The sequence below is a fragment of the Pongo abelii genome, chromosome 9 (genome assembly GCF_028885655.2).
Source record: "Pongo abelii isolate AG06213 chromosome 9, NHGRI_mPonAbe1-v2.0_pri, whole genome shotgun sequence".
In the NCBI taxonomy this organism is placed as follows: domain Eukaryota; kingdom Metazoa; phylum Chordata; class Mammalia; order Primates; family Hominidae; genus Pongo; species Pongo abelii.
In genome coordinates this window covers 110,852,072-110,866,690 of record NC_071994.2, presented here as the reverse complement: position 1 = coordinate 110,866,690, position 14,619 = coordinate 110,852,072, and the positions used below count along the sequence as shown (strand labels likewise).

At 39.5% G+C, this 14,619-nt stretch overlaps 1 pseudogene; it reads left to right on the top strand.

The window, feature by feature from the left end:
- Positions 1–7,925: 7,925 nt before the first annotated feature.
- On the top strand, positions 7,926–12,897 carry LOC100446375 (sorting nexin-7-like; annotated as a pseudogene).
- The last annotated feature ends 1,722 nt before the right edge of the window (positions 12,898–14,619 follow it).

Here is a 14,619-nt window from a genome sequence, read left to right as displayed (position 1 = left end):
TCCTGGCCTCAAATGATCCTCTCACCTCAGCCTCCCAAAGTGCTGGGATTACAGGCATGAGCCACTGTGCATGGCCACTTCTTGTTAATTCAATTTTATTTGAATGTGTGGAATATATTCACACACTTCCAAAAGTAAAAACTACCCTCAGAGAAGCATCACTCTCTCTCCCCTTCATCCTCCTAATTTCTCTCCTTGTATCTGGGTAATCTCATTGTTTTTTGATTACCCTTCCTGTGTTTCTTTTTGCAAAAAATGAAATAGATATATGTATATTTCTTGTCCTCGTGTTTTTTTTTCTTACACAAAAAGCAGCATGCTACCTGTACTCTTTAGCATCTTACTTTTTTCACTTAACAATATATCATGGAATCACCCTTCAATGTTGCTATTTATTTAATGCCCTAATTATTGTGTGTATTGTATTTACTGTGTTTCTGTACCATTTTAAAAACGTTTCTTTTGTTATTTAGGAAAGTTGTTTTATTAGTTTTAATGGGTATCCTTGTTTAAAAGCTTTTCTAGTATCTCTGGTTCACCATTTAAAAACTAACTATATACTTTCAGTTTAAGATGGGATCCTTTTTCAGATACTTTTTCTATTTTCTCCTTTACCTCTTCTCCTTCCATAATTTTTGCTGCATCATTTCTATTTTGTTCACATACTATTCTTCCACCTATTTCCCAGCCCTTCTTTTATTCTTCATTTTACAACTAAATATATTAAATTCTCATTATCAGTCCTTTTGCTGAAGTTTCTTCAGTTCTCCTTTGGTTAAATGAGAGTCCAGGTAGATTCCTTAGGAAGGGGCTGTGTGCACTAGAAAGACTGCCTGACTGTGTATAAAATCCTTGGTTCTAGCCAGGTGTATTAGCATGCACCTGCAGTCCCAGCTACTGTGGAGGCTGAGGTGGGAGGATTGCTTGAGCCCCAGAGTTTGAGGCCATATTGGGCAACATAGTGAGACCCCATCTCTAAAGAAACAAACAAACAAAAATCCTTGAGTCTGCCACAAGTCTCCCATTTAACCTGTTAACTGGCTCCTTCAGCTTCTCACAAGACAAGGATTTTGCTCGGACCATCCTCAATGCAAAATAATCTACCACATCATCAGACCTGTGACAGATTACAAGGTCCACTACTGGGTTCAATATATGGCCACCAAACTTCTAAACCTAAAGTTTTACACAATAATTAATGACCACCAGGTATTATGTAAAGACTTTTCACTTGGGGTAGGGGGAGGAAAACAGTACCAGAGTGTCCAGATCCCATCACAGTACAAACTTTTTGTGTGGAAGCTAAATTTAGATAGGGTTCCCAGAATATAAATAGCTAGGACACTAATTGGGGAATGCCTCTGGGGTGAGGCTACGTGAAAAGAAGCAGCTTTCATGGTTTAAAAAAAGGTTCCAAGGCTTCTTTCCCTTATAACAGCTGACAGTACATTCCTAGCTCCTTTCAGAACTTACTTGAACAAAAGGTCACTCATCTACAATCTCTTCAAAGCCTTTGAGATGTCACAGGAGGCTAGAGTGTCAGGGCTGGGAGGATCTTAGAAGTGATCTAATCTGTTCTTTTTTAAATTAACAGATGAGGAAACTGGTGGGATTAAATCTGGGGTGAAAGGATAAGTACTTGAATTTTCTGTGTGAAAAGTCAGGCTTATTAAAAATGTTTTGAAAAGCAATTTTGGGCTGGGCACGGCGGCTCATACCTGTAATCCTAGCACTTTGAGAGGCTGGGGCAGGATCACTTGAAGCCAGGAGACCGCGTATCTAAACAAACAAACAAAAACAAATAGTTTTGGTATAGCCATGAACAAATAATTAAGAAATATTTTTAAGGCTTTGGTTCAGATTTTTGAAAAGAAATTTTTATTTTATTTTTTTTGAGACAAAGACTCACTGTGTCACCCAGGCTGGAGTGAAGGGGAGTGATCATGGCTCACTGCAGCTTCTAACTCCTGGGCTCAAGCGAACCCCCCTCCTCAGCCTCGAGTAGCTGGGACTGCAGGACTGTGCCACCACTCCCAGCTGATTTTTATATTTTTTTGTAGAGACAGGAGTCTCCCAATATTGCCCAGGCTGGTCTCAAACTTCTGGCCTCAAGCTATCCTGCCTTGGCCTCCCAAAACACTGGCATTATAAGTGGGAGCTACTACACCCGGCCTGAAAAAATTTCTAAGAAAAAAAACCCTGACAAATTTGAAGTCCCTATATTTCCCTTTCTTATCTTATTCCTCTCCTTCCTAGAGTTAACCATTATAATGGATTTAGTGCTTTGACACATTTGTTCCCTATATATGTACTAATATATGTAATTTAATTTATAGAAATGGTAACACAGTCTATAACATCTAGAAATTTGCTATTTTTTTTTTACTGTAGTGGCAAATAATACTTAGTGAACCTCCTTGCACATACATGAGTTTCTTTAATATACATTACATAAATCATATATATAACATTAATTACATATATTACTATTATATATGTGTATATATATCTACAAGTAAAATTCATTGTTGAATATAGAGCATTTTCAGTGTTATTAGATCTTGTCTCATTCCCTCCCTAGATAGCATTGTCCCATCTTCATCGACACTTCTTATTAGACTTTAAAACCTTTATAAAATGAATTGAGGTGAAAGTTTGTCTTACTGTTTTATGGTGCATCTTGATTAATGGGGAATATTTTTCATGTTTTCTTTTTTTGGTCATTAAGATTTCCTGTATTTTTGAGAATTGCCTGTTTATATCCTTTGCTCATTTTTCTATTGGGTTATTAGTCTTTCTGTTAATGACTTTAGGAATTCTTTGAGCTCTGGATATTATTTCTTTGATGGTTTTTATAAACTTAATATTTCCCCAGTCTATAGCTAATTTTTTTTAATTTTTAATTTTTGTGGGTACATAGGTGTATATATTTATGGGTTACATGAGGTATTTTGATACAGGCATGCAATGGGTAATAATCACATCAGGGTAAATAGGGGTATCCATCACCTCAAACATTTATCCTTTGTGTTTCAAACATTCTGACTATACTCTTTTAGTTATTTTAAAATTCACATATCTATATATATTTTTACTATAGTCATCCTGTTGTACTAGCAAATACTAGGTCTTACTTATTTTTCTTTCTTTCCTTTCCTTTTCTTTTTTTTTTTTTTTTTTTTTAGAAGGATCTCACTCTGCCAACCCAGGCTGGAGTACAGTGGTGCAATCTTGACTCACTGCAACCTCTGCCTCTTGGGTTCAAGCGATTCTCCTGCCTCAGTCTCCCAAGTAGCTGGGATTACAAGTGTGCACCACCACTCCCAGCTAATTTTTGTATTTTTAGTACAGACAGTGTTTCACCATGTTGGCCAGGCTAGTCTCAAATTCCTGACCTCAAGTGATCCACCTGCCTCGGCCTCCCAAAGTGCTGGGATTACAGGCGTGAGCCACTGCACCCAGCCTCTAATTTATTCTAACTACTTTTTTTGTAGCCTTAACCATTCCCCACCCCCATACCCACCCCTACTTCACCACTACCCTTCCCAGGCTGTGGTAACCATCTTTCTACTATTTCCATGAATTCAACTGTTTTAATTTTTAGCTCCCACAGATAAGTGAGAACAGGTGATGTTTATCATTCTGTGCCTGACTTACTTGACTTAACATAATAACCTCCAGTTCCATCTCAGTTGTTGGATATTACAGGATCTCATCCTTTTTTGTAGCTGAATAGTACTCCATTATATATAGTAACACATTTTCTTTATCTACTCATCTGTTGATGGACACTTAGGTTGCTTTGAAATCTTGGCTACTGTGAACAGTGCTGCAATAAATATGGGAGTGCAGATAGCTTTCTGATATACTGATTTCCTGTCTTTTGGGTATAAACCTAGGAGTGGGATTGCTGGATTATATGGTAGCTCTATTTTTAGTTTTTTGAGGAAACTCCAAACTGTTTTTCATAATGGTTGTGCTCATTTTACATTCCCATCAAGAGTGTATGAGAATTCCCTTTTCTCCTCATCCTTGCCAGCATTTGTTATTGTGTGGCTTATCTTTTAACTTGGCTTATAGAGTCCTGCTTTTACAGACATTTCACATTTTTAAATAGTCCAAAATGAACGCTCTTTTTATTTGTAAAAAGACTGACCTACCACCTGACACCAAATGAAGGCAAGACCAGTCAACTCCAGTCATTCTAGTGATCTCCAGGCTATTGGCAAATAAGGCATTCAGCACAAGTGTTCTTTTAATTGGGACATGCTGTGAATAATTAGCATGGCCAGTCCCCATCAGGTGTCAGAGTGCTCTTCTTGCCTTCTGGAAGGAGTTTGGATGAGGAGTCATCTCCTGCTGGCTCCGCTCCTCATGGTGTGCCCTTGGTACAGACCTGGCTTCCAGCTCTACCACTAATTCCATTTAAACCCCAGTTTCCTGATATGTAAAAAAGAATAATGCTGCTTCACGGGGCTGTTGGATGCACACTGGATAGGGGTGAAAATGCCTTGCAAGATAACAGATAAAAGCAAAATACTGTTATTACTAACCTCTGTGGGCTTCATCGTTCATATGTGTAGAATAAGAGGGATAGAACTAGGTATTAACAGCCCCTTTCAGCTCTACAATAGCCTGTGATTCTGTGACTAGGGGTAAAAGCAGATCCTCCAAGTAAGATGGGGTAGCAGGTGGCCTCTAGCAATTATGGGGCTCTTGGTAAGGCCACCTACTGGAAGAAATATTACAAGGCAAATAAGAGAATGCAATATCCCTGCCTTCCTCTCTTCTTCACTTCTCCCATCCTTCCCTGCTTTCCTTTCATCTGTTTCTCCCTTCTGTCTTGCTTTCTTCTATTCTTAGAAGTGAGCCAGTAAAGGCGGGGAGTGTTCCATTTATTCTTCAGACATTCTTTGTTTTTTTCCTGGGAAGCATCCTCTAGGAGACTTTTAATGATCCATCAAATTTTATGCAGTGGTGTCCTTCCTATGTGCTTCCATGGTGTCCTCATAACCTCCACCATTGCACTTACTCATTTTAATTGTCTGCAATCCTTATAAAATTTAAGCTTGGGGAATAGAGAGGGCTCATGTCTTATTCACTGCTGTATCCCCAGAGCCTGTTTCAGTGCTGGGAATAACGCAGGGTGCTCAAATCCTGTTGGATGAAGGAGTAAATATACAGGAACTATGCTAGGCAGCATGAGTACAGAGATGAATAAGAATTGTCCTTAGCTATGAAGGAATTAAAGGTCTTGAAGGGAGGAGGGACATGCAATCAAGTAACTGCAATACTGTATTATAAGAACAAGCAACAGAAATCCATTCAAAAGTACAGCTTTATATATAGAGAAGTGTTTAGACAGGTCAAAGAAAGCACTATGAGAAAGAGATGAGCTGGATTTTCAAAAATGAGCAGGAATGATGTGTCAATCTGAGTAAAGTAAGGGGCATGCCAGAGAGAAGCAGCTCACTTATTTAATAATTAATTTGAAAAATATTTATTGAGTTCTACATTGCTCCAGGTACTGTTGTAGGTGCTGAGGGTACAATAGATACAAAGGAAATCCGCCCTGGTGGAGCCCCTCCTCACCTCCTGCAGAGGTCCTCTTTCTGTAGTGACCCCTGTCATCCTGGGCCTCTGCAGCTCTTCTGAGAATGTTGGTATTTAATGCATATGAAGTCCTATAGAGTATCTGACATGCCTCTCTTTGATCCAGGAAAACAGGGTCCTGGCTGTTTTTGTGCTAAGGGAGACGTGAGGGTTTGTTTCTTAATGTTTTGATCAAAGGCACACAGCTGTTACACGAGAACGCCTTGGAAATGTAATCTGACTGCCCCAAAGCACCAACTGGTCTCACCATCTGTCTCAGGCCACAATTTGACTGAGGACTGTCTTTGGCTGAACACCCCTCGTATGGGTCAAGTACTAACACTAGTATCCTCCAGGGGAAATAACAAAGTAAGAAAAAATAAAAATGGAATAAAGGCTGGAGGAAGTCTCATAAATCAACCCACACCATTATGCAGAGCTTTTATGGAGAAATCAGTAGAAAGAAATACAGAGTTACATAGAGGTGAAAGATAAATCATTAAAGGGGTCCTTTTACGGCAAAACTGAATTTCCACTTCCAGCAAGTTTTTGGCTGATTCATATGGAATGATAGAAAGGAAATGAACTTCTTTCCTGTGTTCTGCTTACTTATCTAAGTCAACTTGGCATTTTATTTTATTTTTGAGACAGGGTTTCACTGTGTTGCAGAGGCTGTAGCGCCATGGCATGATCTTGGCTCACTGTAACCTCCACCTCCCAGGATCAAGCAATTCTCATGCCTCAGCCTTTCTAGTAGCTGGGATTACAGGCACCTGCCACCATGCCTGGCTAATTTTTGTATTTTTAGTAGAGATGGGGTTTCACCATGTTGGCCAGGCTGGTCTCGAACTCCTGGCTTCAAGTGATCCACCCGCCTTGGCCTACCAAAGTGCTGGAATTACAGGCGTGACCCACTGCTACTGGCCAATTTGGCATTTTAAACATGCCTTCTTCTCCAAGTGAGTGGCTGCAGGGACTAACATAAGATTGATAACTTTAAAGAGAGAAAGAGGATAGAAGGGGAGTTGAGAATATATTTTATCATTTAAAAATATTGGATGGGTCGGGCATGGTGACTCATGCCTGTAATCCCAGCACTTTGGGAGGCCAAGGCAGATGGATCACCTGAGGTCAGGAGTTCGAGACCAGCCTGGCCAACATGGTGAAACCCTGTCTGAACTAAAAATAAAAAAATTAGCCAGGCGTGGTGGCAGGTGCCTGTAATCCCAGCTACTTGGGAGGCTAAGGCTGAAGAATCACTTGAACCCAGGAGGCAGAGGTTGCAGTGACTGGAGATCGTGCCACTGCACTCCAGCCTGGGCGACAAGAGTGAAACTCCATCTTAAAAAAAAAAAAAAATTGGATGGCGGTGACAAGATGGCCAACAGATACAGCCAGGGAGCATCTCCCAATGAGAGAGACCAAAATATTGCATAAACCAACATCCTTAGGACAAATCTTTGGAGAGAAAACACAGAGTAACAGAGAGGTAAGGCAGACACTGAGACTGAAGAGGGAGGAAGCTGGGAACCCTGCACAGGATTGCAGAGCACTGTGACTGGTTCCCGGTCCTGAACAGCTCCTAAGGAAGGGGTGAGTGAAGTGATGGCGGGGTAACCCACTCTCAACCACAGACCTCTCAGATATTAGCTACAAGAGCTCCCATGACTCCTACAGATGTTTGAATTGTCAAGGGAATCTGCCTGGAGAGTAGGCAGAAACAGTGCTCCAGGCTGTGCAGAGCCTAGAAGGTTTTGCACATGGAGAAGCTGCAGCAAAATGTGGCCACAGGCGCCCATCCCACAAGATTCTCTGTCTTCCTCTGAGTAGCTCTAACCTTGGCTGGCTGCTGGGCCAGAAGAGAGTGGGGCCATCTTTCCCGTGGGACTGGGGCATATCTGTTCTGCATGCTCCTCTATCCACCAGCCCCTCCCAAGGCCCCTGCCTGGCCACTCCTGCAAGAGCAGGTACACAGCACAGCCTCCACTGCCCAGGCAGAGTGCTTTCCTCACAGCCTGAGAGCACTCCAGCTCCCCCAGCACAACAAATGCCCAACGCAGAGGACGAAGCTGCAGGCCAGATTCCAATACCCCTGGGTTGCAGGACATAGCTCAGAAGTGGCAGGCTGAGATCTGGCCAGTGATTACGTGGGAGAGGAGCCTGCACATTCAGAACAATGAGAAGAGTAAGAAGCGGGTTCCTGGGCAGGTGCGGGAGTGGGGTATGCCTCCCTCCAAAGTGCCAGTCTGGGAAGGGTGAGGCCTGTTTTGCAGCCAAAGCCTCTGCCTGAAGGAGCCCTGTGACCTGGAACACCTAATGAAGGCAATGTTGGCATGGTGCCAGTGTTAGGAGGGAACTCCCCTGAGGCAGGGGAACGGACCTGGTAAGGAAGTCATCTCTCTTCCCTCCCCACCACAGAGCACTGCAATAAACCCACTGAAATATGGAAGAGTTACTCAGCTAAATAAGAGCATATCTGTTGGCCATTACTCTTAAACGCCATCTACTGGATGATAGCCCAAGTTACAACACCAAAAATATTCTTCAATATATATCATCTGTGAAATGCAGCCAAGAATCTAGCCACAAATAAAGATCTTGCACAGAGCTTTGTCTCTCTGAAAACACCCAGAAACAAAGCTGATTGACTATACTCAACTTACACCACAGAACCCTCAAGGGAAATGAAGTATATAAAAACAATATCCAAATGACAGCAAATCCAAAAAGACAAAGGAACACCAGTCCTCTTAGATGAGAAAGAATCAGCAATAAGAACTCTGGCAATCCAAAAAGTTACAGTACCTCCTTACCTCCAAATGAGTACATTAGCTCTCCAGCAATAGTTCCTAACCAGAGTGAAATGACTGAAATGACATATATAGAATTCAGAATCTGGATGGCAAGGAAGCTCATTAAGGTTCAGGAGAAAGTTGAAACCCAATCCAAGGAATTCAAGGAATCCAGTAAAATAATACAATAGTTGAAAGACAAAATAGCCATTTTAAGAAAGAACCAAACTGAACTTCTGGAATTAAAAAATTCACCACAAGAATTCCATAATACCATTAGAAGCATTAGCAACAGAATAGACTAAGCTGAAGAATCTCAGAGCATCAAGTTCAGTTCCTCAAATCAACTCAGACAAAAAAAAAAAAAAAGAATTTAAGAAAATGAACAAAATGTCCAAGAAATATGGGATTTTGTAGAAACCAAACCTATGAGTCATTGACATTCTTGAGAAGGAAGGAGAGAGAGTAAGCAACTTGGAAAACATATGGGAGGATGTAATCCACAAAAAGGTCCCCAATCTCACTAGAGAGACTGCAAATACAAGAAATACAGAGAACCACTCTGAGATACTATACAAGGTGACCAGCCCCAAGACACAAGGTCAACATGAAAGAAAAAAATCTTAAAGGCAGCTAAAGAGAAGGGTCAGGTCACTTACAAAGGGAACTCCATCAGGCTAGCAGTAGACCTCTCAGCAGAAACCTTACAACCAGAAAGGACTGGGGGCCTAATTGCAGTATCCTTTTAAAAAAAAAAAAAAAAAAAGCATTTCCAACCAAGAATTTTGTATCCTGCAAAACTAAGCTTCATAAACAAAAGAGAAATAAAGTCCTTTTCAGACAAGCAAACACAAGGGGAATTGATTACTACTAGATCAGGCTTACAAGAGGTCTTTAAGGGAGTGCTAAGCATGGAAACAAAAGAACAATACCTGCTACCACAAAAACACACTTAAGCTCATAGTCCACAAACACTATAAAACAACTACACAATCAAGTATACAAAACAACCAGCTAACATGATGACAGTATCAAAATCTCACATATCCATATTAACCCTGAATGTAAATGATCTAAACACCCCACTTAAAAGGCATAGAGTAGCAAGTTAGATAAAAAGACAGCATCCAATTATCTTTCACCTTCAAGAGACTCACCTCACATGTAATGACACCCACAAGCTCAAAGTAAACTGCTGGAGAAAGATCTATCATGCAAATGGTAAACAAAAGAAGGTAGGAGTCGCTACTCTTACATGAGATGAAACAGACACTAAACCAACAATAGTCAAGAGGACAAAGAAGGGCATTACATAATAATAAAGGGTTCAATTGAACAAGAAGGCTTAATTATTCTAAATATATATATATATACCCACCATTGGAGCACCCAGATTCATAAAACAAGTTCTTGACCTATGAAAAGGATTAGAGAGCCACACAATAATAGTGGGAGACTTCAACACCTTACTGACAGTGTTAGATTATGTAGCAGAAAACTAACAAAGAAATTCTGGGCTTAAACTTGACACTCAACCAATTGGACCTAATAGACATCTAAAAGAATACTCTACGCAACAGCTACAGAACATACATTCTTCTCATCTGCACACGAAACATATTCTAAGTTTGACCACATGCGCAACCATAAAGCAAGTCTCAATAAATTAAAAAATATTGAAATCATACTAAGCACATTTTAGGACCATAGGGCAATAAAAATAGAAATCAATACCAGGAAGATATCTCAAAACCACATAATTGCATGGAAATTAAGCAACTTGCTCCTGAATGACTTTTGAGTGTACAATAAAATCGAGACACAAATCAAAAAATTCTCTGAAATCAATAAAAGTACATACCCAACATACCAAAATCTTTTGGATGCAGCTAAAGCAGTGTTAAGAGTAAAGTTTGTAGGGCCAAACACCTACATCAAGAAGCTAGAAAATCTCAAATTAACAATCTAACATTGCACCTAAAGGAACTAGAAAAAAGAAGACAAATCAACCCAAAATCTAGCTGAAGAAAAATAAGTAAAATCAGAGAACTCAATGAAATTGAGACTTGAAAATCCATACAAAAGATCAATGTAGGAGAACAAGCGCCGGGCATCTCAGGCGCGCTCCTTGAGCCTCCGGTACCTGCTTCTTGGGCAGCAGTGGCTCTTCCGCCCTGCTGCAGGTGGAGGTGCTAGCTCTAGACGAGGAAGAGCATGACCTGGAGGTGTTCAGCAACTATGCCTCACTGATGGAATGAATTCCTTCAGCACTATGATGCCAACATCCCCTTTATCAATGATAAACCAAATCAAGTTTGAAGATGAACGAGATTTAAAGGAACTCTTCATTACAGTTGATAAAACTGAAAGTTATGTTACTACAATAGAAACTTTCATTATGTATAGGATTATTACTAAGTCATCTTGTGGAGAATTTGACTCCAGTGAATTTGCAGTTAGGAGACAGTATCAAGGTTTCCTTTGGTTTAAGGGAAAACTTGAAGAAGCACACCCCACTCTGATTATTCCACAATTTCCAGAAAAATTTATAGTAAAAGGAATGGTGGAACACTTTAATGATGACTTCAATGAGACACGCAGGAAGGCTTTACATAAATTTTTGAGCCGAACTGCTGATCATCCAACTTTAACATTTAATGAGGTCTTCAAAATTTTTCTCACTGCACAACTCTCTTCTCACAAGAAGCAGGATCCTGGATTGCTAAGCAGGATGGGGCCAACAGTCAGAACTGTTGCATCCTCAATGAGAGGAATTAAAAACCACCAAGAAATCTAATTGAACTAAAGAGCTTCTGCACAGCAAAAGAAACTACCATCAGAGTGAACAGGCAACCTACAGAATGGGAGAAAATTTTTGCAATCTACTCATCCGACAAAGGGCTAATATCCAGAATCTACAAAGAACTTAAACAAATTTACAAGAAAAAAAAATCAAACAAACCCATCAAAAAGTGGGTGAAGTATATGAACAGACACTTCTCAAAAGAAGACATTTATGCAGCCAAAAGACACATAAAAACATGCTCATCATCACTGGTCATCAGAGAAATGCAAATCAAAACCACAATGAGATACCATCTCATACCAGTTAGAATGGCCATCATTAAAAAGTCAGGATCATTAAAAAGTCAGGAAACAACAGGTGCTGGAGAGGATATGGAGAAATAGGAACACTTTTACACGGTTGGTGGGACTGTAAACTAGTTCAACCATTGTGGAAGACAGTGTGGCGATTCCTCAAGGATCCAGAACTAGAAATACCATTTGATCCAGCCATCCCATTACTGGGTATACACCCAAAGGATTACAAATCATGCTACTATAAAGACACATGCACACATATGTTTATTGTGGCACTATTCACAATAGCAAAGACTTGGAACCAACCCAAATGTCCATCAATGATAGACTGGATTAAGAAAATGTGGCACATATACACCATGGAATACTATGCAGCCATAAAAAATGATGAGTTCATGTCGTTTGTAGAGACACGGATGAAGCTGGAAACCATCATTCTGAGCAAACTATCGCAAGGACAGAAAACCAAACACCGCATATTCTCACTCATAGGTGCGAACTGAACAACGAGAACACTTGGACACAGGGAGGGGAACATCACACATTGGGGCCTGTTGTAGGGTGGGGGGAGGGGAGAGGGAGAGCATTAAGAGAAATACCTAATGTAAATGATGAATTAATGGGTGCAGCACACCAACATGGCACATGTATACAAATGTAACAAACCTGCACGTTGTGCACATGTACCCTAGAACTTAAAGTATACAAAAACAAACAAAACAAACAAACAAGAAAAATATTGACCTTAAATGTAAATGGGCTAAAAGCTCCAATTAAAAGACATTTAAAAAAACCACCTAGAAGAGTTCATGGAAGTGAATAACTTTACTGAAATTTTTAGCCAGAAAACAAATTTGATAGATAAAATATCTTGGAGAATTTTCAAGGAAGAAAGGGAATATTTTGACGAAATGAAAGAATATGGTCCAATGCATATTCTGTGGTTAGTGTCAGAAGAGGATCTGGTTGATACTCTAAAAGATGTTGACAGCTGCATTGACAGATGCTGTAAGGCCACTGAAAAATGGATGTTTGGACTCTCAGAGGCCCTGCTTCCTGTTGTACATGAGTACGTGCTTTATAGTGAAATGTTAATGGGTGTTATGAAAAGAAGAGACCAAATACAAGCAGAACTGGATTCCAAAGTTGAAGCTTTGACCTATAAAAAGGCAGATAGTGATCTGCTTACAGAGGAGATTGGAAAACTTGAAGATAAAGTAGAATATGCTAATAATGCCCTGAAAGCAGAATGGGAAAGATGGCAACAAAATATACAAAATGATATCAAGTTAGCATTTACAGATATGACTGAGGAGAGTATCCAATATTATGAACAGTGCCTTGCTACATGGGAACCATTCCTTACATCACCAACCTCCACTTGGAAGAAGCCTCTGAAGATAAACCTTAATCCCACTGAGGACTTCTGTTTAATCTTTGGGAGACAACATTTATCAAACAAAGTCATTCTTTCTGGATCTGCCATGTCCTTTATAAAGTGGATGAAAAATGTTTTATACTATCTGGAAAAACCAACAACTTGAAACCTCAAGTACTCCAGTTCATTGACATGAATTTGAAGATATATCTATATATCTATTTGTATGGATATACATCTATACATATATAGATATATAGATACAGAGAGAGAGATTTAGCTTGGTTTTAATTATGTTCTTAAATTTGTGTGCCAATAATTGTGTATAGATTTTTCTGTTAAATATTTGACTGTGAAACATGATATTGTAAATATGTTGTAAGGACTTAGTTTTAATTAAAAGTTTAATATGAAAAAAAGATCAATGTAACCAAAAGTTGGTGCCTTGAAATAATAAACAAGATCAATAATAGACCACTACCTAGATTAACAAAGAAAAAAGAGAGAAGATGCTAATAATCACAATCAGAAATGACAAAGGTGACATTCAACTGATCCCACAGAAACACAAAAGACCCTCAGAGACTATTAGGAAAGGCTTTATGCACAGAAATTAGAAAATCTATAGGAAATGGATAAATTCCTATAAACACACAAGCTCCCAAGATTGATCCAGGAAGACAGTGAAAACCTAAATAGGCCACTAATGATTCCTGAGGTTGAATCAGTAATAAAAAAACCTACCAATAAAAAAAGCCCTGGATCAGATAGATTCACAGCCAAATTCTGCCAGACATACAAATAAGACCTGTACCAACCCTACTGAAAATATTCCAAAACATCAAGGAGGAAGAACTCCTTCTTAACCCATCTATGATACCAGCATCATCTTGATCCCCAAACCTGGCAGAGACACGTGAAAAAAGAAAACTTTAGGCCAATATCCCTGATAAACATAGATGCAACAATCCTCAACAAAATACTAACAAACTGAATCCAGCAGCACATCAAAAAGTTAATTTATCATGATCAAGTAGGCTTTATTCCTGGGATGCAAGGTTGATGCAAAATACACAATAAATGTGATCTGCCACATAACTAAAAACAAAAACCATATGATCATCTCAGTAGATACAGAGAAAGCTTTTGATATAATACAACATCCCTTCATGGTAAAAACCCTCAACAAACTAGGCAGCAAAGGAACATATCTCAAAATAATAAGAGCCATCTATGACAAACCCACCCCCAACCTTATACTGAATGGGCAAAAGCTGGAAACATTCCCCTTGAGAACTGGAACAATACATGGATGCCCACTCTTGCTACTCTTATTCAACATAGTACTGGAAGTCCTAACCAAGCAGTCAGGCAAGAGAAAGAAATAAAAGGCATTTAAACAGGAAAAGAAGAAGTCAAACCATCTATCTTCACTGATGATATGACTCTATACCTAGAAAACTCTTACGACTTTACCAAAAGGCTCCTAGAACTGATAAACAACTTCAGTAAAGTTTCAGGATACAAAATCAATGCCAAGAGCATTCAAGCTCAGAGACAAATCAAGAATGCGATCTCACTTACAATAGCCACAAAAAGAATAAAATACCTAGGGATACAGCTAACCAAGAAGGTGAAAGATCTCTACAAGGGGAACTATAAAACACTCCTGAAAGAAATCAGAGATGGCAAATAAATGGAAAGATATTCCATACTCATGGATTGGAAGAATCAATGTGGATAAGATGGCTATAC